Consider the following 26,674-nt stretch of genomic DNA (forward strand, 5'->3'; position numbering starts at 1 on the left):
TCATGAACTCTTGTAAAATTGTTAAAAATGTTGGCAATGGCACTGCAAGTCAAAAAGCAAGAAATTTGTTCAGAGCAGAAAATGTGGGAATTGTTAAAGAACTACTAATTAATGTAAGACTTAGGGTGTTCTTTTCCTACCTACTTGTAGTCAAATGAAAAGCTAAGGAATGAATTCACTGGCAAAACTAGGAGGATCACTAAGCCCCTTAAAAATAATTTAAAGGCTTTCTTTTCTAAGTTGATACATGGATTGCCAATATATAAAAGACTTGGCTAAGTCTCCATGTGTACAAAAGTTGAACTTTCCACCAGCAACTTTGAACTCTGTACTTTTGATATAATATTTTCTGAACAGAGGAAAGTTACTGGGGCTAAGCAAATGGTAGCATCTATCAATGCTTGTCCAAGCCTGAAAGATTAACAGGATGGGACATGCTTGCTCCTTGAATAGGAGATCAAGAGCATATCCACTTTTTATGCTTTTCACATAACGGACGAAATTAATATATACAAGCATATTATGTGTTTTTAATTTATTTTTATTTAGTTTAACTTAAATTTACAATCGGCCTAATTTTTTTCCCCCCAGTGTTGGAGCATTCACAACTTCTGCAGGCAAGTCGTTCCACTTATTAATTGTTCTAACTGTCAGGAAATTTCTCCTTAGTTCTAAGTTGCTTCTTTCCTTGATCAGTTTCCACCCATTGCTTCTTGTTCTACCCTCAGGTGCTTTGGAGAACAGCCCGACTCCCTCTTCTTTGTGGCAGCCCCTGAGATATTGGAATACTGCTATCATGTCTCCCCTAGTCCTTCTTTTTATTAAACTAGACATACCCAGTTCTTGCAACTGCTCTTCATATGTTTTAGCCTCCAGTCCCCTAATCATCTTTGTTGCTCTTCTCTGCACTCTTTCTAGAGTCTCAGCATCTTTTTTACATCGCGGCGACCAAAATTGAATGCAGTATTCCAAGTGTGGCCTTACCAAGGCACTATAAAGTGGCACTAACACTTCACGTGATCTTGATTCTATCCCTCTGTTTATGCAGCCCAGAACTGTGTTGGCTTTTTTAGCAGCTGCTTCACACTGCTGGCTTATATCTAAATGGTTATCCACTAGGACTCCAAGATCCCTCTCACAGTTACTACTATTGACCAAGGTACCACATATACGGTATCTTTGCATTTTGTTATTTTTGCCTAAATGTAGAACCTTACTTTTTTCACTGTTGAATTTCAGTTTGTTTAGATAGTGCCCAATGTTCAAGTCTGTCAAGATCTTTCTGTAACTTGAGCCTATCTTCTGGAGTGTTGGCTATTCCTGCCAGCTTGGTGTCATCTGCAAATTTGATGAGTTCCCCATCTATCCCCTCGTCCAAGTCATTGATGAAGATGTTGAAGAATACTGGGCCTAAAACAGAGCCTTGGAGTACTCCACTGCATACTTCCCTCCATGTGGATGTAATTCTATTGAGGACTACACGTTGAGTGCGGTTGGTCAGCCAGTTACGAATCCATCTGGTAGTGCTGCTGTCTAACCCACATTTTGTTCTGGTTGGGCTCATTTCTCTGATCTGGTCATGGCTGCTATTCAGTACAGTTGCTGCAATTCGAAAGGTGTGTGGTTCCTAGCCTGAAAATCTGTATACCTCTTGTATTAAGCATATGGATAGTCCTTGATTTACAACGGTGCATTTAATGATTGTTAAAAGTGTCAACAACACTGAAAAAATGACCAGTCGATTTCAGCATCCAAATAGTCATGTGATCAACATGTGGCTGTTTGGCAACCAGTGTGTATTTATGCTACTTGCAGCGTCCATATGATCTCCATTTGCAGGGGAAGCTGGATTCACTTAACATTCACATGATTCAATGAACAGCTGCTGTGATTTACTTAACAAAAAGACAAAAGTAAAATCAGATTTGATTCGTTTAACAACCCCCTTACTTAGCAACAGAAATTCGAGTCCCAGTTATGGTCATAAATTGAGGACTATCAGTAATATAAATCTGCAACTGCAAAAATCATATTTTCTTCCTTTCTTTTTTTTTTATTGAAAAAGTTTTACAAAAACAATTAAATTTTTCCCCTCCCTCCCCCCTCCCTCCAAAACCCCCCTCCCCCCTGACTTCCCAGAGCAAACACAAGGTATAGTTCAATAAACAGTCATACATTAAATTTTTAAAATCTAACATAATTATAATCCTTCTCTTTCACATAACCTAACTTCTTCCATTAAAATCAAAAACAACATCCTTCATTCAAAGGCAATCTGAAATTTCTTAATCTGATATCTATTTTGAATATAATCAATCCAATTCTTCCATTCATTTAAATATTTTTCTTGAGTACTGTCTTTCTAGAAGGCTGAGATTTTAGCATCTCAGCCAAATTAGAAACTTTCAATATCCATTCTTCTATTGTGGGTACTTCTTTTTTCTTCCAATATTGTCCAACTAACAGTCTTGCTGCTGTTATTAAGTTCAAAATCAGTTTTGTCTCAATCACTGTACAGTCTGTTATTATTTCCAAAAGAAAAAATTGCGGCAGGAACTTTATCTTCTTCTTCAAAACATTTTGCATAATCCACCAGATTCTTATCCAGAAAGACTTAATTTTCTTATAAGTCCACCATACATGAAAATATGTAGCATCATCACAATTACATCTCCAACATTTCGCTTGCATATCTGGATACATACATGATAATTTCTTAGGATCTAAATGCCATCTATAAAACATCTTATAAAAATTTTCCCTTAAATTCTGCTCTTGCGTAAATTTAACATTTCTAACCCAAATTTTCTCCCATGTGTCCAACATTATTGGTTCCTGAATATTCTGTGCCCATTTTATCATACAATCCTTTATTAAATCTCTTTCAGAATCTATTTCTATCAACACATTTATATGCCTCTGGGTTTGAGTTCTAATTTGTTTAACCAAATTTTCCTTTATTTTGAATAATACCAATTTTCTGATCTTCTTTCCATCTAGCCTTTAACTATCCATATTGAAACCAAGTATAATTCCTCCCTTCTTCTTTTAATGTATACAAAGATTTTAATTGTAAATTTTCCCCCTCATTATATAAAAGATCTTTATAAGTAATCAATTCTTGTTCCTGTTCTATATTTATATTCTCTACTGCGTGCCGAGGACTTGCCCATATAGGAATTTTATAGTTTAACTTATAATAATATTTTTTCCAGACACGCAAAAGAGAAATTCTCAGCATATGATTCTTAAAAGCTTTATCTATTTTCTTATCATACAATAAATATGCATGCCAACCATATAATAAATCATAACCTTCTATATTCAAAATCCTTTCCTCCATCAAATTAAACCAATCGCTTATTACAGAAAGAACAACTGCTTCATAATACAGTTTCAAATTAGGCATTTTTAATCCTCCTCTTTCCCGTGTATCTTGCATTATTTTCATTTTAACTCTCGCTTTTTTCCCTTCCCATATAAATTTATTAATTCTGATCTGCCATTCTTCTAAATTTTTATCTTTCTTAATTATTGGTATCATCTGAAACAAGAACAAGAATTTAGGCAAAACATTCATTTTTATAGCTGCTAGATAAAGATAATTGTAATTTTTTCCAAGTATTCATTTCCTTCTGAAATTTTTGCCATAACACATCATAATTATTCTTATACAATTTTACATTTGATGAGGTAAGAAAAACTCCTAAATATTTAACCTTTTTTACAATTTCAAATCTTGTTATTTCCTCTAATTTTTCTCTCTGGTTCTTAGTCATATTTTTGGTTATCACTTTTGTTTTATTTTGATTCACTTTAAACCTGAGACTTTTCCATATTGATTAATTACTTTCAACAAATATACACTTGAATTTATAGGCTGAGTCAACATAACAACCAAATCGTCTGCAAATGCTCTGACTTTGTATTCATGTCTTCTAATTCTAATATCCTCTATCTCCCTTAACTCTCTTATCTTATCCAATAAAAGTTCCAAAGACAAAATAAACAATAAAGGTGATAAAGGACACCCCTGCCTGGTTCCTTTCGCAATTTTAAAACTATCTGTCAAACTACCATTAATTATTATCTGAGCTGTTTGCTCTCCATAAATTGCCCTAAGTATTCATATAAAACCATTTCTAAATTGCATTTTGTCTGTTAATTTAAATAAAACTTCCCAATGCAAACGATCAAAAGCTTTCTCTGCATCCAAAAGGATAAACGCTGCCGGAATCTGATTTTTCTTTTCCAAATATTCCAATAAATTCACTATCTGCCTAACATTATTCCTCATTTGTCTCCCTTTTATAAAATCAGACTGATCAGTATGAATCCTTTGTTGTACAATTTCCATTAGCCTATTTGCCGTTATTTTTGCAAAAATCTTATAATCATTATTCAAGAGTGAAATCGGTCTGTAATTCCCAGGCTTAGTACAATCCTGATCCTCTTTTGGTATCAACGAAATAAAAGTAGTTCTCCATGATGGTGGCACTCCTCCTCCCATCTGTATCTGATTAAATAACTCCGTAAGTGGACCAACTATCTCATCCTGTAACTTTTTATAATATATTGCTGTAAGTCCATCTGTGCTCGGGGATTTCCCTATTTTTAATTGCTTTATTACCAAAATAATTTCTTCAGAAGTTATAGGCCGATTCAACTCTTCCCTTTGTTCATTAGTTAAACCTTTGACCTTATATTCTTTCAAATATATATCAATATCCATATTCAATATTGTATCTCTAGCATATAAATTTGTATAATATTCCAAGAAAGCTTTTTTAATTTTATCCTGAAATCTCATTTTACCCTTATATTCAATTCTTTCAATAATACGTGCTTTCTGTTTTTTCCTTAACATATAAGCCAGCCACCTCCCTGATTTATTGGCATTACAAAAATTATTATGTTTAGCATATTGTATATTTGTTGCCACCTGATCTTCCATTAACATATTAAATTGACTCTGTAATATCCTTATCGCATCCCTAATTTTTGAATCATGTGGATTATATACCAATAATTGTTGTTTCCTCTGAATTTCCTCTTCTAAATACCTACGCTGTTTTTGTAGTTTTCTCCTGTCTATTGTTCATATATATAAAAATACCTCTCATAAAGGCCTTGCTAGCATCCCAAACCATTTCTATCGAAGTTCCCCTATTCAAATTATAATCAAAAAATTCTTTCATTTGTTTTTTACATTGATTTACATTATACTCATATTTAAACAAATTCTCATTTATTCTCCATGATCTTCTGCCTCCTTCTTGTTACAATTCCATCCATACTGGACTATGATCAGTTAAACACCTTGGAAATATCTTCGTTTTCCTAACCCTAGAAAGCAAGTCATTAGTAATTAATATAAAATCAATACGTGAAAAAGATTGATGTCTATCCGAAAAATAAGTGTAATCTCTGTCTTCAAAATTCTGTATTCTCCAAATGTCTCTCAACTCAAGATCTTCCATCATCTCAAAACAAGATTTGGGCAATTTTGCATGCGTAGGAATTTTCTTAGAAAGATATTTTTTTTGTCTTTTTTAATATCCATTACACCATTCAAGTCTCCTAATATAATAAACATTTTATAATCCCAAGAAGTCAATTTTTCATGTAACAATCTATAAAATTTTTCTTCTTGTTGATTAGGTGCATAAATACCAATCAAAAGTGTCTTTTTTCCTTCTAGTACCAATTCAATAGCTATATATCTTCCTTGAGTATCCGCTTCAATTAATTTAGCTGATATATTTAGTTTCAAATATATCACGATACCATTTTTCTTATTCGGAGACGAAGAAACAAAATGTTTACCTAATTTTGAGTTAATCAAATATTTCTGATCTGATGATTTTATATGTGTCTCTTGCAAACAAATCACATCATTTTTAAATTGTTTCAAATAATGAAATATTTTTCTTCTTTTCTGTGCTGAATTCAAACCATTAATATTCCATGTCAGAAATTTATTTGCCATCACTGGCATCTCGAAAATGTGTATACCTCTTGTATTAAGCATATGGATAGTCGTTGATTTACAATGGTGCATTTAATGATTGTTAAAAGTGTCAACAACACTGAAAAAATGACCAGTCGATTTCAGCATCCAAATAGTCATGTGATCAACATGTGGCTGTTTGGCAACCAGTGTGTATTTATGCTACTTGCAGCATCCATATGATCTCCATTTGCGACCTTCTCAGCTGACTTCCCAGAAGCAAAGTCAGCAGGGGAAGCTGGATTCACTTAACATTCACATGATTCACTGAACAGCTGCTGTGATTTGCTTAACAAAAAGGCAAAATAAAATCAGATTTGATTCGTTTAACAACCCCCTTACTTAGTAACAGAAATTCGAGTCCCAGTTATGGTCATAAATCGAGGACTATCAGTAATATAAATCTGCAACTGCAAAAATCACATTTTCTTTCTTTCTTCACTTTGCTTCCTCCAGGGAAATGATTAAATAAACTGAATGTAGAAGAAGGAAGAAACTTGACATTTATGGAATGCTTCTAAGGGTTCAAAATCCTTCATATATTTACTTTTTTGTTAGATTTACATCCTGCCTTTCCTTCAGGAATTCAAGTTGGCTTAAATGGCTTTCCCTCCTCCAGCTTTTCTCTGCAAGAACAATCCTGTAAAAAAAGATAGACGGAGAGAGAATGACTGGCTAGCATTATCCCCAAAGAGCCCCTATGACTATAAGGGAACTTATAGGACACCGCCCTGAGTCCTTCGGGAGAAGGGCGGTATAAAAATCAAATTAAATAAATAAATAATAAATAAACTAAATGCTAAATCTACCTAATGCCAGTCCAGCGTCTTATCCACTAGACCACATGTTGTAGTTATATTTCTTACAACAACCCTGTCAGTTAAATCAAAATGATTAGATCTATGTGAAAGGGAAGAGATTGAGGCTAAAAGAAAACATTTTAGCCATTAATTAGTACATTTTGAAGAAGGACATACAATGTGGCCATATTACAAGTACAGGTACTCCTCAACTTACCACCACGATTGAGCCCAAAATTTTCATTGCTAAGTAGACAGTTATTAAGTTCTTTTATGACCTTTCTTGCCATAGCTGTAAAGTATTGCAGCTGTTAAATTAGTAATATGGTTTTTAAGTGAATTTGGCTTCCCATTGACTTTGCTTGTCGCAAAACGTTTTTAGATGACCCCAGAACATTGTAATCATCATAAATATATGCCAAGCATCCAGATTTTGATCATATGACCACAGGGATGGTACAACAGTTGTAAGTGTAAAAAATGACTATGAGTCACTTTTTTCAGTGTTGTCGTAACTTTGAATAGCCACCAAATGAATGGTTGTAAGTCGAGGACTTACCTGAATTACTAGGACCTTATCATAAATATTGATTTATGCTATATTTGTGCTTGTATCTGTTTGAATAGACATTGTTGTGGTCCGCCAGCAGCCTGTGGAGCTGGCAACGGAGTCGGACGGCGATGAGGCTGAGGAAGAACATGCCCGCTCGCATGACTGCCTGGAAGCAGCTGGCAAAGAGGAGGCGGCTGAGAGGCTTCTCGCAGTTGCATCAAAAAAGAAAAAGCCTTTTTTTTGGCTGCGGCAGCTGGCTGCAGGCTGCCAAAAACTACTGGAGGTCAGCTTGCTTTCCGAACTCCAGACCAGCCATCGTGGGAGGAAGGTAAGCAGCCCAAAGATAAAGGCAGTGGAGGGGGGGAGAAAATGGGGCTAGGGCCAGGGCCGCTGAAGGAGGCGAAACAGAGCAACATGTGCAACCGGTGAAGGGAGGCAGGGCAGCATGCAGGAGGAGGCCTTTGATAGATTAGGCCAGGTCTGAGCAGAAAATAAGTAGATAGATAGAAATTCAATTTTTTTTCCTACTTTTTTCTTTGGCGTGACTAGGTGGGGTGGTCATGTGACTTGAGTGGCCATGGCCATGAGTGACTTCAAACTGACCACGCCCACTCAGTCACATGACCAGCAATCCACGCCCACCAAGCAAGCCAATGGTAGGACTGGTAGTAAAAATTTTTGAAACCCACCACTGATTTGTTCCTATGTCTAACATCTCGGATATATATAAATATTAAATAACATTGGGACTATTGTGGATAGTGTGTGCTAAATGTGAAGAAAGAAAGAATCAGAAAAAAACCCATCAAATTTGACAGGTAGTTGTCAACTTAGACCATTCGTTTAAGGTCTGTTACAGCAGATACAGCATTCTAAGATCAAGTGATTCCATTTGCAAGGGGACTTCCGACAAGTAGAGTCTATGGGGGTCTGATTGGGGGAAGCCAATCATGGGATTCATTTAACGATTGCAGCAAAAGACGTAAATCAGATACAACTCATTCAATGATTGCATTGCTTTGTGTCATAAGTTCTGGTCCCAGTTGTCATAAGTCAAGAACTACTTGTATTTGGATTTTTTGAAAAGTAGAATCTAGCAAAGCAACACATTTCTGGTCACAGGACTGCATTTTTAGGAAGATATCTGAAAAGTAATAGAGATCACATCATGTAATTGAGAAATTTCCAAATAGATTTATGCAGTCTTTAAGCAATGGAATTCAAAACTAAGAAAAGGTTTATCATATACTGTTCCTTGCATCTGTCTATAGCCACTGTGAACTACAATTATGGTACTATCAATTGTTCTGCATTCTGTACTTGTTTCAGGTCTCTTAAGTATTGCATTTCATTGAATATTCCACTGATGCAGAAATGCTATAGAACATTTCCCCACATCCTAAGCTAAAGTTACTTTACCATCTTCATCCTTAAGATGGCAGTGTAAGGAAGCAAAAAAAAAAGTGGTTTTAAATATCTACATAACTGCACTGTACCTTTGTCCGTCTTTCTTTCATATTATTAAGTGGAAAGATGTCACATTTGAAATCTGAACCGGTGTTAACTAACTAGGAAAAATAACTTGGGGTGCAATTTAAATTGTTTTTCTTTAACTGCTCATCAGCTATTGTTTTCAGAGAAAAAAACCCCCAAAGCTTCAGGAAATACAGGGCACATTATACATTGGTTAGATGAACATACCCTTAATGAGATACTCTTATTTAATAATTCAGACCAGCTTTATTGGTAACAAAATTGCAAGACAATGAAAAGTATGAACATTCTTGTATTGAAATAAATTTCTAGTAGATAGAGGTCATGTCACTTGATCTAATTCTCAGAGACAGAAGCACACAAAGACAGCAATCCATATTGGATGCAAATCTTCCCAATGTAGCACCAGAACTTGAAAATGGATGAGTCAACCCCCAGTTCTCAGGAGACATTATTACCACAATTCAGAATTCTCCAAGGGCGTACTTAAATTATAACTCTTTCCCCTTCTATTAACATGATTGTGCTGTGGCAAAATGCTTGGAACAAAACACAGGAAATTAGTTGTTCTTTTTAGATGAATAAAACATCTTGACCCAAAGAAGGTATCAGAAAGTTTCTACTCCCACATTGTCAGTATGCTAGGAGAAAGAAGAAATAATACATAACTTTCTACTCTAAAGGTGACGGGTAATATTAATGATTATCAGAGATGAAGGGAGTAAAACGAGGAAATTACCTTTGATGGGATAAAATCTAGGTTAAAGTAATTGTAGAATCTGTAAAAAAAGCGCGTAAGCTTCATATTGCAAAGGCAACTGGAAAAAATGTCATAATGTAATTTGTTTAGGGATCATTTGACATTACAATGGCATTGAAAAAAGTGACTTGTACCCGTCCTTGTATTTGAACCATTGTAGCATCCCCACAGCCATGTGATCAACATTGTAAGCCGCCCTGAGTCTTCGGAGAAGGGCGGGGTATAAATGTAAAAAAAAAAAAAAAAAAAAAAAAATTTGGATGCTTGGCAATCAGGGTGCTTATACAGTGGTTACAGCATCCCATGTGTGATTGCCAGCTCCCAAAAAAGCAGTCAACGAGGGAAGCCAGATTCACTTAAGAACTGCCGTAATTTGCCTAGCAAAAAGGCAAAAATAAAGTATGACACAACTCATTTAACAACTGCCTAGGTTAAGCAATGGAAATTCTGGTTCCAATTGTCATAAGTCGAGGACTAACTTGTACTGTAGTGGGCTTTGAAGTGTGTACAGTCAGTTATGCTCTAGATCAGAGGTCACCAACCTTTCGGACCCCAGGGACCACTACATTCATAATTCATAATTTTAAATCCCGCGGACTAATATGATCTGCTTGGGTGGGTATGGCAAGGTAGTCATGTGACTGGGTGGGTGTGGCTCGATGTCAGTCACTTTGAGGGGTGCCTTGCCACCCCTCTACTCGCCGCTCCTCGCCTGGCAGGAAGCAGTTGGTGGAGCTAAGCAGCCATCATGAGAAAGAGTTGGCAAAACAGCTCAGTTCAAATTGGATCTGACCGAGAAGGCTCAGCAGAAGCACCTCACTGAGGACTACGAGCATAGGTTTTCCAAGCAGAGGAAAGACCTGCAGGAGTACAAGGCCAGGTGCCAGCGCCTGGAGGCTCAGCAGGCTGAGATGGTCAGTCAGTTCTAGACCATGATGCAGTCCCACTGGAACAAGGTCCTCCAGCTTTTTGCCACCTTCCTTCCAGCCTTTGCCAAAAGCCCCACAACAGGAGGCTGGAGCAGACCCCAAGTGGGAATTTCTGCCCCACTCCGACTCTCACAAAAAGAGGCTCCCCGAAGGGGGAGACTCTCTGAGCAACACAAATGTTCATTGCATGTATCTGGCCTAGGGGCCGTAGTTTGAGAACCCCTGATTTAGTGCAATATAAAAAATGCAAATAATTTTTCTGGGGACCACCAAAATTTTCTCGAGGACCACCAGTGGTCCACCGACCACTGGTTGGTGACCGCTGCTCTAGATATCATCTTTATTAGAAAAGTGTGTGCTTGTTTATTATTTATAAAATTTATAGGCCGCCCTTCCTGCCTCAAGGCAACTTGAAGCATATATACTTTAACTGCAAAGTAAATGGTTTGCCTACAACAAAGATAATAGAAAATGCAATTCAGGCATATCCTTAAACTCAAAGCTGTTCCAAAGGAACGATAACAAAAAAGACACCAGATTTTGGGTATAAAAATGCTTATAGCAAGGGATCAGTTGCACCAAACATGATGAACAAAATTCTATGGTATCCTTCAAGCAGGTGCTATTCTCATAAATAAAGATGCTTCTAAAACATCATAAGCCTGTTTGCAGAATGGCATGAGGCAACCTTTGTAGGAAAACCTGACTCCCATCACGTAGGCACGTCTTCAGAAAATGCAGAAAACCAGGAATGTAAGTTGTCCACTGCTAAATCCTGGAGCTGGCTGAGAGCTTCCATACTTGGATAGATGATTAAGTAGGGGGCAACCTAAAGGCCTTCAGGGTCATGGCAGCTTTGCACAATTGGTAGGCTCCACAGCTGACCAAGGACTATCTTGGATGGCTGGGTCAGGAGTCCCCTGCTGTCCCCTGCACTTGCAACCTTTCTTGAAGGCTTTTCCAATGATTTTTGGGAGGAAATTGCAGAGAAGAGTGCAGCTGGCGATCATATGATTGTGGAGTAATTCTAAGTGTACCAATTGTAAATGTAAACAGATTGCCAAACACCTGGAATGCAGTCATGTGACTGCAGGCAGCGTGTGATGTTTTGCTATGGTCAGAAGTGCTTTATGGGCTGAAAAGCACCCTTTATAGGTAGTTGTACACCTTTAGTATAACTGTCATTAACCTACAGTAAATTGAAGATTAACTCAATAGCAGACGAAAACATAAGTAATGAACATTTAATTGCCAATTGTTAGTGCATCTCTTTAATTTTCCTGAAGCCATTATGTTAGCCATTGTTCAAATCCAAATGCCAGATTAGACTGATTAAATACCACTTCATAAATGTTTACCATATATTAGCTACTGGAAGTACTGAGTTACTTACATTGAAGTAATGCTAAAGATGGCTTCTGAAATTAATCAAGTCACAATTAGCTTGCCAAAAGCTGAATCAACATAAAAATTGCCTCTGGTTATATATAACTATTAAAAGCCTTGATGTTGTGACTTTTGGGTCATAAGAGACTGTCTTGCCTTTATATTTCAGTTCTTTGCTGAGCGCAATAATAAGCCCTTATTTTTAGTGGCTGAAGTCTCTTCTCTCTGGCCATGTTGGCTATGCTTTTTGGGAGTTAAACAGCATACTTACAATGACTACGTAGTCCTTTATAAGAAAATCAACTGTAGTGACATACTCTCATTTCTCACTTTCTAAAATTTTACTTCTGTTTTCTATTTTCAGATACATGGAATTCTTTCTAATAGGAAGTTGTAGTTTTGTCTATCTGATGCCCTTTGGTTGAATAGACATTGTAGTACCCATAATTTTCCAGATCATATTGATTAGGAATGCTGGAACAATAGGCTTCATACACTTCAAACCATATTTGGAAAGATCAGTAGACAACCTATAAGCTCTTGGGTCATTGTTTCAGAGATATTTCCTTACCTAAGTCTGTAGAAATTCTCAGTCATCCATGATTGTCCCAAAGGTGCTTTTTCAGGAAGCAACTCGATTTTCTTGTTTTTTCTTTTGAAGACATTTCGCATTTCATCCAAGAAGCTTCTTCAGCTCTGACAGGATAGCGGGGAATGTAAGGTATTCCTTGCAGACAGATGGTCTTTTGCATCCTTTTGGGACAAAAAGCACCTTTGGGACAACCATGACCTGGATGACTGAGAATCTCTACAGACTTTTAGCTATACAATTTGGGATGAACACCCTTTGAATGGTGTGGAAGTAGGAATGGATTTCCAGAGGAGAGGGGGGAAATTGCAGACTACAGGACTAGGACCAGGACCACTACTCGGGTGACCCTGAGGACACAGATAAACCTCCAAGTGCTTCTGAAATGACCCTCTGAAAGGATGCAAATGACCAGCTGTCTGCAAAGAATATAAATCCTTCCATTTCCCGCTATCTTATCAAGAGCTGAAGAAGCTTCTTGGATGAGACGCGAAATGTCTTCAAAAGAAAAAACAAGAAAGTCCAGTTGCCTCCTGAAAAAGCACCTTTGAGATTCCTTACCTAAGCAAAGAAATAGAATGATCACAGGGGAGCAAAACAGCAATGGGAGCAGGAGTGGCTTTCAACTTCCCTGCTGACTTTTCTTCTGGGAAGCTGGTCAGAAGCATTTAAAATGATGATCACCTGATCATGTCTTACTGTGGCATTGGGAAGGCATAGCCAGCCTATTGATGCTAAAGCAGCCTTATCTTTGCCAAATTGACGTCCTGTGGGACGTCAATTTGGATATGGGTATCATATCAGATTTTGGATGCATTCTGCACATTAATCCATTTGAAGTACCTTCTTGAAAAAATGTTACCTTATAATGCACCATTTTACCCAATTGAAGGCTACAAATGGCAAACAGGAGAGCTTTAGATGTGATAATCCTGTTTCTTCCTAATTCTGGATAGTTATTTTTGATTCACTTATCAACTTCTGTTAAATAGTCAACAGACAGAATATTTAGGGTTTTTTTTCCCCTCCCTAACTATAAAAGGACAATGGTGCCTACCTTTCTTCAAAAATATTTTGCTTATTTGCACAATTAAAAGCAACACTCTGGTCTCAATAGGCAATAATTGTCAAATATCATGTTAAACATAAAGGTTTTGCAGCATATTTGCAACTCGCAACATTGCCATTTGGTGAATGGTAAAGGTCACCACTGTCAAATCATCTTTCAGGGAAATGAAAAATTCTGTTCCCCATAGATGTTTCCAGTTTACGTTGCTTCATGCTTTTTATATACACAGGCCAGTTGTGTTTTCACCTATAAAACTCTTCGTTGCAAATATTTACAATATAGAGATGTATGCAAGATAAATAGCCTTCTGAAGCATTTGAAATGTATGCTTTGGCTGGGATGCTAATCCTTTGCAGGAAGTATTAACAAAGTGAGAAGGAAGTAAGTCAATTATTGGGACTGAATTTGGATTCCCCCTTCCTTTTTATGACAGATATATTATCAGTCTTTCTTCCCAAGGATTGGAACTTGCAAACTTGATGTAACTTTGTCCAACAATTTTATTAAATTATTTATATATTTATTTGATATATTAAATCTACTTTTCAGCCAGGAAGGTTCCCATAGTAACCTAGATAATAACCCAAAACAAAGTTAACAAGCTAAAAAGATGCACAACACCAAAGTGAAAAGGAATGAAGAGGAAGGGGAAAGGGATAGAAGAAAAACATCTGTCATTAATGTTTGTTACACTTATAATGGTCAACAATGATAAAAGTAGCTTGCCTGAGAGAGGAACCATTATCTGCTTAATCCATTGTCTTGTTGTTCCTCTCACAAGGCACTTCATTTCAATGGTCTCACCAAGTGAGGAGCGTATCAGATGGATGCAGTAACTATGAGTGAAGATGACAGCCATCACTTTGATTTCTCAGAACAATTGGTCCTGGTGACCTCTCTAAAAAAACAGCAGAGAGTGACAGCTAGTCAATGTGGCAGCTCATGATACTGGGGCAATTGCTTCTTCTTCTTCTGTATGTTGGGTTCCATTAATTAATTAATTCATTAATTCATGGAACTCTAGAAAAATCATCAGACATGGCTACACAAATATGATTTGGGGGGGGGGAATAGCGGTACAACCTAAAAAATCCAGATCAAAATATGGATGATGGAAAGAAAGGTCTTCACATAATTCATTATTTATTCTCCAAGATCAAAATAATAGCACACATTCTGATTTAGATAGAAGTAACCATCAGAAGAAAGTGGAATTGCAGCATTTTAGTCTTACATTAAAAATGTTACCCAAAATTTTGTTTTGGGAGGAGAAAATGTTTTACTTATATTCAAAAATAGGTAGATGGATGCTATCCATATGATATTCTATGGGGTTCAAACTCTTTCTGTACCAGGGATTGAATTTGTGGACTCTTCCATGTATGTACAGATGACTCCATACAATGCATTAGCTTTAGAAGCTAACCACGTCCTGACATTCTGACAGATTAAGTAATCAGATTACAGGGGCAAAAATAAATTGGCCATAAGACAAAGGAAGCTAATTTTTAAAATGTATATATGTTTTTTTTTGCATTTGAGAAAATGCCCTAAGTAATTATTTCTTCCTAATGTCCCATCACTTCCTTTCTGTCACTTTGAAAATTAAATTCCAAAATATCTAGTATGGTATACTTGTGTAATTCATTTGCATATGTTATATGCAGGCATACAAACAATTCAGTTTTATCATTCTGGCAAAGCTTTAGTGAGATATAAGAATAAGGGTATATTTCTAAATGTTCAACCTTAGCAATAGATTCTTGGAAGCTTGATTTCCCCCATCTTTTTTCCTTTGGAAAAACAGTGAATAATATTTCAGATTGTTGTAAATGCGATAACATTTTTAATTTATGTTGTGTTACAGTAAGTAGTATAAAGACACAATTCTTTGGAATTTTAAATTATTTCACTCATAATCTCTGGAATTTTAAAAAAATAAGATTTATATAAATAAATCTCTTAGCATTGAAGTGAGGGGAGAATGAATCCTAGATTATGAGCCAAATGTGAATCCCAAGTCATTCTTGAAGTATGTTTTCTGCAAATACAGATGCCAGAAATCTAATAGAAAATATGAAGTAGAAGATCTGAAAAGATTTTCCTTACATATTTCCTATGCTATCTAGCATAAATTTAGCATACTTCCCTAGATTCTTAGATGTAGCATAATCCAAAATTTTGAAACTAGAGCCACCAAGATCTGTCACAGAAAAGACATAAACTATCCTAAAAATGATATCTACTACAGCCCAGCTTGCCTTAAAGTCGCAGAACAGAGAGATTCCGGATTAGGATGGGAATTCATTTTAGAAACTGTCAATATCATTCTGAGACTTTCTATTTATCACTTACTGCATAGCTCCTAAGACATTGTATATATTAATACAATACCTAGGAGGGCGAATAGTTGTGAGTTCAATTCCAATAAAAATGAGAGTGGTAATTTCCTGATAGACAATGTAGCTGGAATAGTTTATGATAGTTATGGGCTTTGCTTTGAATATATTTAAAAAAAAATTGGAGGTTGCAATAATTCTAACAATTCCATTTAACATCTTCCAGGGAATTTGGAATCCATGCCCCAAATATATTATATCCTCATGAGAAATACTATTGTAAATACTTCCTTTACATTATTTAAAACAAGCCACTAATGATACCTCATAATTAAGACTGCAAAGTATGAAAGTAACAGGTCACACAATCAAAGGGTTGGAAATCTTCTACTGGAATGGATATACATTTTATTTCGTTTTCATGTACCATAAGATATAGTTTGTTAACAAAATTTATTAAATTAATTACAATGCTAAAGTACAACATGGTTTGAGTGTGATTCAGTGTGTTGCATGAACTAATTTATTATGATTTTGAAACCACTATTTATAGTCTTAGTGTAGTCTTTCGTTGAAATTAATCTTTGATTGCAAAAGTTCTACTTTTAAATTGCAAGTGATGTTGAAAACATTTCAGTTCTCGCTTTTATCTCATTCAGTGGTCAAAGTGAAGTCTACCTGGAAATTGTGAAAAATTGTGATATTATTCCTGATGTGGCCTCTTTGTGCCCCCCCTTCTAAGGATATTTTTCTCAGACTTCTTAGCACCATCAAATTATCATCTTCAGATTGATTGGCTGATCTCTTTGTATTTATCTTCCCATAATGATGATCCAGTCATGTGATATAAACAAGCTGCAAGAGGCAGATAATACATAATTTATGGAGTCTAGAGGAAGATGTAGTAGAAGACAATTAAACTAATTTTGGAGAAGAGAGGAGCAGTAACATTTCTTAAATGAAATAATGGCAACATTATTAAGCTATTTGTATCAACACCCACCTACCCGACCAAAAACTGTTAGAAGAGCCCAAGTGGGCAGACGAGGAGTGGCTGGGAAGGGAGGGGCAAGGCGCCCCTTGACATGAATGGCATCGAGTTGACCATGCCCACCCAGTCACATGCCCACCTAGCCATGCCCACCCAGTTGGTCATTAGGCAGATCATATTAGTGGTCCGCGGGATTGAAAATTATGAATTTAGTGGTCCTTGAGGTCCAAAAGGTTGGTGACCCCTGCTCTAAATGGCATAAGGGCCGGGTTACTTACGGGACCGCCTACTGCTACCGAATACCTCTCACCGACCCGTGCGCTCTCACAGAGAGGGACTCTTCAGGGTGCCGTCAGCTAGGCAGTGTCGTCTGGCAACGCCCAGGGAAAGGGCCTTCTCTGTGGGGGCTCCCACCCTCTGGAACGAACTCCCCCCAGGACTCTGTCAACTTCCGGACCTCCGAACCTTCCGTCGCGAGCTCAAGACACATCTATTCATCTGTGCAGGACTGGCTTAGATTTTAAATTTTAGGGGTTTTAAATTGGTTTTAATATTTATATTTCTATTTTTAATAATTGGGCATTAGAATAAGTTTTTTAATGATTATTTTAATTTGTATATAAATGTTTTATATGCCTGTGAACCGCCCTGAGTCCTTCGGGAGATAGGGCGGTATACAAATATGAATAATAAATAAATAAATAATAAATAAATGGTAATGTCAATTTCCATTGGAAAAATGGAATCTTCATCAAAGAAAGTTTAGGGATATGAAATATTTCCTAAAATTTACAGAAAAATAGAGATACAGTACATATGACAGCTGCAGTGGTTTGCTTAATACTCATGGCAAAAATCAGGCACCATTCATTTAACAACTACCTTGCTCAACAACAAAAATTCTGGTTCCAATTGCATTTGTGAATTCTTCTTCGTCTTCTATGTCTAAATCAAATGTTAAACTGCAGAATGAAGCAGTAATAGTAGCCGACATAACAGCAGATGAGCTGGGTTCTGTATTTCTCCATATTCGCTTAGCATGTTGTGTACCCTCAGGTTAAAAATCGAGGACTACCTATAATTCTGTTACAGCAGGACCCTAAGTCATAAAGTTTCAAAGACCATATTCTGCATTTGGATAGTCCAGTCCAGAGTAAGTCTGAGAAAGCAGTGGATAGATATAAAGTGATAGAAGCTGTATGTAATGACCTCATAACAGTTATGAGGTTTTGCACCTCAAAACTGAATACAAAGTATTCCAGTTTTCCACTAATGACATGTGAACCCAAGTAAGCACATCCAGAAAGGTTACACATGTGGTCATATAACATCATCCATCCTCTCTTTCCCTATGCAGTTTGCTTATATAGTATGCTGCATATTTCTGGTTTTCATTTCATTTCTTTGACTGCTTCTTGTAAAATAGTGGAAACTTGTACATGAAGAGGGTCATGATGGGTACACATTTGGCACCTCCAAATGTCCTCAGAATCAAACAAGATAGGCACTTAAAGATAGGCACTTACTGAGGATTAAGTAAAATAATTTTTCATTTTGCTAGCAGAAAATGAACAATTAAAAATGAGGCCATAATATAATAAATGTCACCGCAAAAGCACATGGTTGGTCTATGAGTCTGCTGAATGCTAAAAGCAAAATTTAGACAAGGATTTTTTTTCTCCCAGGCTTCTCAATATATATATAAATCAGACTTGTGCTGTGTAGTACTAATTGTTCCACACACTTGTTTTGGCATTGCTAATATTTATAATCTATGTATAATTTCACAAAAGTTATGAAGTTTGTCATGGATTCCCGTACCAAGAAAAATAAATGAAAACAAACATTGTGAGTTTTTAAATATGGATATTTGACAGATCCAGTGATGTCATAACTAGGCTGAGCCAGATCAAGTTTTAGTAAGAAAGTATATAAATGCAGTGTTATCAGCAGCACAGTTGATGTGACATACCAAATTTATTTATTTATTTTATTTATTTATTTTGTCACAACAATATATGTAACTATCATACAGAAAGGTTATATAGTATATAAAGGTATAAGCATATATATATATATATATATATATATATATATATATATATATATATATATATATATATATATATAGGAAGAAGAAAAGAAAAACAATAGGACAGGAACGGTAGGCACGTTTGTGCGCTTATGCACGCCCCTTATGGTCCTCTTAGGAATGGGGTGAGGTCAATAGTAGAAAGTTTTTGGTTAAAGCTTTTAGGATTATGAGAAGAGACCACAGAGTCAGGTAAAGTATTCCAAGCACTGATGATTCTGTTACAGAAGTCATATTTTCTGCAATCTAGATTAAAGCGGTTGACATTAAGTTTAAATCTATTGGTTGCTCTTGTATTATTGCAATTAAAGCTGAAGTAGTCTTTGACAGGAAGGACATTACAATAGATGATTCTATGAGTTAAACTTAGGTCTTGTCGAAGGCGACGGAGTTCCAAGTTTTCCAAGCCCAGGATTTCAAGTCTAGTGGGATAAGGTATTTTGTTGTTTACAGAGGAATGGAGAACTCTTCTTGTAAAATATTTCTGGACACATTCAATTGTATTGATGTCAGAGATATGGTGAGGGTTCCGAACAGGTGAGCTGTATTCTAGAATTGGTCTAGCAAATGTTTTATATGCTCTGATTAGTAGTGTAGTGTTTTTGGAAAAGAAGCTACGCAAGATTAGGTTTACAACTCTTAGAGCCTTTTTTGCTATGTAGTTGCAGTGGGCTTTGGCACTTAGATCATTTGACATGAAAACTCCAAGGTCTTTAACGGGATGGGGGTCATCTGTGAGGTAATGTCTATCAAGCGAGTACTTAGTGTTTGGGTTCTTTTTTCCTATATGTAAGACTGAGCATTTGCTGGTTGAGATTTGGAGTTGCCAAGTTTTAGACCAAGCGGTTAGATGATCAAGGTCTTTTTGAATGATAGATGTATTATCAGTGGTGTTAAATAGTTTGACATCGTCAGCAAAGAGAACACAATTACTTGAGATATGGTCACAAAGATCATTAATGTATAGTATGAAGAGTGTTGGTCCAAGAACGCTGCCTTGAGGAACGCCACTCTTGACAGGAACAGGATTTGATAGATAGTCCATCGGGTCCAATAGATAGCGATGGTTTTATGTTATGAAGAGCTTTTCCAACATTTTCTTCTGTGAAGTCTATATGAGTTAAGTCATCATGTTCATTGCTGGTACGTTTGTGGAATGTTGGATATGTGTCATCGCTATTAACAAAAACTGAGCCAAAGAATATGTTGAAGAGGTTGGCTTTAACTGTTTCGTCATTGCATTCTTTGTTGTTAGAATCTTTTAGTGGTGGGATGGATCTTGTGTCTTTAAGTTTATTGTTAACAAAATTATAAAAGGCACGATTGGAATTTGTGCGCAGAAGGTCCTCTTCTTGTTTGGTGTGGTAATTTGTGCATTCAGTTTTTATTTGGTTGCATATATTTCTGTAGCGGTTTTTTAAATTTGCTACAAAGCCTTTTTTGTTTCTTTTCCAGAGGGATTTTTTTTTTGATTGAAGCTTTTTTATTGATATGGGTAGTTTGCTTTTCCTGATCATGGTTGTCATTTGTGGTACATATAGTTTGATGACTCTATTGATTTCAAGTAGGAAAACTCTGTAGTGGTCTTCAGCAGTTATGCAGTTTGCAAACAGATTTTGCCAGTCCAGAAATGAAAGATCGTTGTTTATAAGGTCGTAGTTGGCTTTTTTGAAGTTGTAGATGGGGATACTATTGTTATGACGATTTGAGTATGGACGTATATTGAGACGAAAATCAATCATGCAGTGATCACTGTTGTGGAAAAAGGTTCTTTAATTTGTAGTCCATAAATTGAGTTTGGGTTGTTGCAGAAGATGAGATCAAGGCAGTTGTTGAGACTTGTATTGTTAGTTACAAGTTGTTCAAGACCTAGGTTTGTAACAGCGTTGTATAGTGTAGTATGGATTGAATCAGTTGTACATTCATTAGTTATCCAGTTAATGAGAGGTAGATTTAGGTTGCCCATATATATATACATATATACATATATACATATATACATATATACATATATACATATATACACTCATTCCTCAGAAATATACCATATGTATCTCTAATCAACTCATTCTAAGGCCCAAGCAGGTGTTCTGTTTTATCATTTTTATTAAAGATTTTTAAAAGAAAGGAAAGAATAATATAAAATAAGAAAAGAAAGAAAGCAAAGAGAAAATAAAAAGTGCAAGAAGGAGGGGGATATAAAAGATAAATTAAAAATAAAGAAAAAGATATAAAGATGTAGCTTCCAAACTTGTTTACAGCAGTGATAATTACAATTATAAATTTACCTCTTACTCTTGTGGTTACAACTTAACTTTCTTACTTCTATAACCTACTCTCATTAAAATCTTATGTTCATTTTTCTGTTTTATACAAAAATCTATGAGGCATTTCCAGTCATCAATAAATGTAAACATTGTCTTTGTCCCAAACAGCTGTTCTAACGGACAGTTTTGCTGACATAAATTGCCTTTGCATAGGTTGGTATTATATCTAGAATTCTGTCAGGAAATTACACAGCAGGTGTCCAAATGAAGCCGGAGATGCTGACAGGAACTTGTAATTTTGTATAACTATATTTTACATCTATATATATATACATCAAACAGGATAGTCAGGCAAACGGGAGCATCATGAGGTAAATCATGAGGTAAATTACAGAAGAAAAAAGGCGGGAAAAAAGGGAAACTCCCCCTCCACACCCATAGCAAGTGCAGATTGCCTGACGCAGGAGCCAGCACTCTTCAACCAAGCAGTTATAACTGTGTGTGTTCTGGTTTACTGCACAATCCCACTGCTCCAGCTATTAAATTTAAATATCTTAACAAATTCCAAGCCCATCCTTGAGCTACTAGATTTCTCTTGATTGCAGCTGGTAGAAATTCCCAACTTTTGCTGACCTATAATTCTGGGAATTGTATCACATCTGGAAAACACCAAGTTGGAAAGGCTAGCCTGAATCCTAGATATGTATACTTTTTTTAAAAAGAGTCCATTTGACATAAAATGGTAACATCATATCTATAGTTAGTACAAAATGTGAAAACAGTAAGAAAATGATCTGACAGAATAGCCTTAGAGTATACTTATAAAAAAGAATATGAAAATTTCCATTGCAATATGAACTTTTTCCAAAAATTTGTTTAAAAGATGTTACAAATCTTGATTCCTATTGAATTCTCCAGGCCATTTCTCTAAATGTTTATTTTGGAGAAGGTAGTTTAGCTTGGTAAAATTTTCTATGGGTAATGCAGCAATTTGCATTGTGACCCTTCTGCTAATGCAGAGCAATTCCCCAGTTCATCACAACTCATTTTCTACAAAAATAAAACGAGCATATTCATACTTGTAATGCCCTTTGGCCCTATTTATTTAGAGAAGGTGTTAAGACTGCGAGAGCAATCTATGAACCTGATTTAGTGCACAATTTCGACCAAGCCTCCCTTTTTTAAATATATCAGAAAGTCGGATAAGTTCCAAAAAGCTGTATATTATACTATAAACCACATAGCTCTATCTTTGATTTATCCAAGTTTCTCATTAGCTGCTCTTTAACTAAAATTCTTATAATGTCTTATAAAGTCAATCCAATTAATCGTGCAGTTGCCATAAAATCACAGTAAAAAATCTAATTCCAATACCATAAAATCACTTTTAGAAGATAAAACACTAGAATGATAGTTTGTATTTTGTGCCAAGTTAACTTTTCAAGGGAGGTATTTAAGATAGAGAACTCTGCAACCATTCCCAACCTTTCTCTTTACATAAACTATGCCATCATGACCAAAAGCTTTTGCAGACTAGATTTGACATTTTCTGACATTTTCTGGCCTCCAAAATTAAACCAGAAAGGAATGTAAACATTTTTTGAAATAAAAAAACGGCAAAAACATCTTGCAAGTTCTCAAAACTTGCAAGCTCACAAAGTTCACAAAATTCAGAGTTTCCATGAGATTTGGTGATCTTGTGAGCCTTCAATCTTTTTAAAGAAAGTAATTTTTATTTTGGCTTCTGTATTTCATGTCACCTGTTGTATCTCCACAAGTATTTAAAACACACTGGCCGATCCCAGTCTTCATAAATTAATCTATGAAATGACACAGAAGCTATTATTTCCCATAGCAAGCAGTTGTATGTAACCTAATATGCTCCTATTATTCAGTGAACACTAGCAATTCAGATAGTCCTCAACTTACAATCACAACTGCAACCAGAATTTCCATTGCTAAGCAAGTTGTTTGTCATTTCACTGCAGTTCTAAAATGAATCAATGATTGTATGTCCCTTTTTCGCTGTCATTTTAATTTGAACGATCACTAAACAAATAATTACGGGGCTTGAATTGTGATGCCACATCTGTCATCTTTTAAGATATTTACCTTCTCTCACATGTTCCTGTGGGGAACGAAAATCTGACACCTTAATTTGAGTCTCTGTGATATAGCTTTTCCTAATCTGATACCTTCACAGGTTGAGCTATTCGGTACTACAATCCCCATAATTTCCAGCCACTCTGGTCAATATAATAATGGTAACTGAAAAGTACACATTAACAAAATGGAGAAGACTCTTTTAAAGGAAAGACTTCAATGCAATCAATAAAAATATCATGGTTATGTTACTGGTAAACATTTATGTAATATAGCTAACATTTATTTTCATTAAAGTGTTGAATGTGGAATCATCCCATTGAAATGAATTCATTTTGTAGGGCTGCTTTTCTGTCCAATAGAATGGGCTAGGATATACCTATTCATGAATTGAAAAATTCCTACAACTGCATTTTCTTGCTCATTTATTACTAGGAAGAAAGGGAGAGATTTCAATTACTACTTGAATAGTCCCCTCAAAGTATTTTGAGGTGAGTGGTTTGGGGAGCGTTGCCAAATGAACCGTACCCATCTAATAGGATAGGCTCTGATTCTTGCATTTGAATATTTCTGGGCTGAGGGCCAGCAGATGACATTCTGGGCCTTGTTCCAAGATTAAAATGCAGGCCACTTTTCTTCTTTAAAAATAACCCATCACAATTGCATTTTACAGTCTATTTTTACTGTATTATTTATTAAAAGCATATTTGGGTTGCCCTTCATACAGCAGAACCCAGGCAGTATACTGAAAGCATAAAAAGCTAGAGGCACCTCTGTAAAACAACTTTACAATCAAAAACAGAAAAAGAACAAAGCAAATTATACACTTTAAAATGCCTGATTGAAATAGATGCAGTGCCAGTGTGTTTCAGTGGTCCCATGGGATTTGTAACTAGGTCAAGGGTTGGACGCTCTGGGAACAGTAAAAAGAGGCTATTTGACCCAGTCAGCAAATCCCAAACTGTTAAATAGACTCCCAAAAAAACTCAATCATGAAAATGATTAACTTTATCCATTTCATTGTGGGGTGGGAAAAATCAGTCAGTCCTCCAAGAAACAGAGCTGGAGTGGCTGCTGGGGAAAAATAGCCATTCCATTATTGAACTCATTGCCAAGAGTTCTTTCCAAATACTGGACTGGCCAGTCGATGCTTACTATTGCCGGATTGGATAGAAGAGACTAGTGATGTCATGTAGTCTTGCAGTATTTTTCTAGTACTAAGGCTAATAGCAGAATACAAATTCACAAGGAGAATAGAATAGAATAGAATTTTTTATTGGCCAAGTGTGATTGAACACACAAGGAATTTGTCTTGGTGCATATGCTTTCCGTGTATATAAAAGAAAAGACACCTTCATGAAGGTACAACACTTACAACATTTAATGATAGTCATAGGGTTCAAATTTAACACTTAAAAGATACAACACTTAATGATAGTCATAGGCTACAAATAAGCAATCAGGAAACAATATCAATATTTTTTTTTTAGAATAGAATTTTTTTTTTATTGGCCAAGTGTGATTGGACACACAAGGAATTTGTCTTGGTGCATATGCTCTCAGTGTACATAAAAGAAAAGATACGTTCATCATATAAATCGTAAGGATATAAGCAACAAAGTTACAGTCATACAGTCATAAGTGGAAGGAGATGTGTGATAGGAATGATGAGAAGATTAATAGTAGTGCAGATTTAGTAAATAGTTTTTCAGTGTTGAGGGAATTATTTGTTTGGCAGAGTGATGGCGTTCGGGGAAAAACTGTTCTTGTGTCTAGTTCTGGTATGCAGTGCTCTATAGCGTCGTTTTGAGGGTAGGAGTTGAAACAGTTTATGTCCTGGATGTGAGGGATCTGTAAATATTTTCACGGCCCTCTTCTTGATTCGTGCAGTATACAGGTCCTCAAAGGAAGGCAGGTTGGTAGCAATTATTTTTTCTTCAGTTCTAATTATCCTCTGAAGTCTGTGTCTTTCTTGTTGGGTTGCAGAACCAAACCAGACAGTTATAGAGGTGCAAATAACAGATTCAATAATTCCTCTGTAGAACTGGATCAGCAGCTCCTTGGGCAGTTTGAGCTTTCTGAGTTGGCACAGAAAGAACATTCTTTGTTGTCCTTTTTTGATGACATTTTTGATGTTAGATGGCTAGAACGGCAATACCTCCTAAATTGGCATTTTTTTTCTCAGTTAGTGTATATCAATAAAGTCACTGTACTGAAGAAATTTCTGTAGAAACCGTAGTGGGACATTTTAGGTAGTGACAAAATGGAAAAGACTTCCAGAATATACGATGAGTATAAAATCCCATTGTCTTTCTTTGTTGCTGTATAACATTTCTTCCTATGCTTTTCAAAGGCCCTTACTTGCAAAATTGATTTTTTTATTTATTTATTTTGTCAAACACAACAATATATATAAGTATAAGCATGAAATAACCATACAAATTGAATACAACCAAAAGGAACATTAGGACAGGAACAGTAGGCACATTGGTGCTCTTATGCACGCCCCTTACAGATCTCTTAGGAATGGGGTGAGGTCAACAGTAGATAGTCTTTGGTTAAAGCTTTGGGGATTTTGGGATGAGACCACGGAGTCAGGTAGTGCATTCCAAGCATTAAGAACTCTGTTACTGAAGTCATATTTTTTACAATCAAGATTGGAGTGGTTCACTTTAAGTTTAAATCTATTGTGTGCTCGTGTATTGTTGTGGTTGAAGCTGAAGTAATCTTCGATAGGAAACACATTGTAGCAGATGATTTTATGAGTTATACTCAGGTCATGCTGAAGGCGGCGGAGTTCTAAATTTTCTAAACCCAGGATTTCAAGTCTGGTGGCATAAGGTATTTTGTTGTGATCAGAGGAGTGGAGGACTCTTCTTGTAAAATATTTCTGGACACGCTCAATTGTATTAATGTCTGAAATGAAGTGTGGGTTCCAGACAGGCGAGCTGTAATCGAGAATTGGTCTAGGAAATGTTTTGTATGCTCTGGTTAGTAGTGTAATGTTTCCAGAGAAGAAGCTATGCAAGATTAGGTTTACAACTCTTAAAGCCTTTTTGGCGATGTATTTATTTTATTTATTTTATTTATTTATCAAATTTATATACCGCCCTATCTCCCGAAGGACTCAGGGCGGTGTACAGGCATTTAAAACACATAAATACAATGTAAGAAATATAAAAACAGTTAAAAAACTTATTCTAAACGCCTATTAATTTAAAATTAAAAATATAAAATAAAAGCCAATTTAAAACCAGTAATTTAAAATTTAAAATTTAGCCCACCCCTGCAC

The 26,674-nt window shown here is 36.0% G+C and overlaps 1 protein-coding gene across 3 annotated transcripts in view; it reads left to right on the forward strand.

Moving 5' to 3' along the window:
* Positions 1-26,674, forward strand: part of VIPR2 (vasoactive intestinal peptide receptor 2) — a 224,647-nt gene that overhangs the window by 14,993 nt on the left and 182,980 nt on the right. For all 3 annotated transcript variants that reach the window (XM_058179768.1, XM_058179771.1, XM_058179769.1), the window contains one exon: positions 7,438-7,691. The gene's annotated coding sequence lies outside the window, so the exon portion shown is untranslated. The remainder of the gene's footprint in view (positions 1-7,437; positions 7,692-26,674) is intronic.

Source organism: Ahaetulla prasina, chromosome 4 (genome assembly GCF_028640845.1).
Source record: "Ahaetulla prasina isolate Xishuangbanna chromosome 4, ASM2864084v1, whole genome shotgun sequence".
Classification (NCBI taxonomy): Eukaryota; Metazoa; Chordata; class Lepidosauria; order Squamata; family Colubridae; genus Ahaetulla; species Ahaetulla prasina.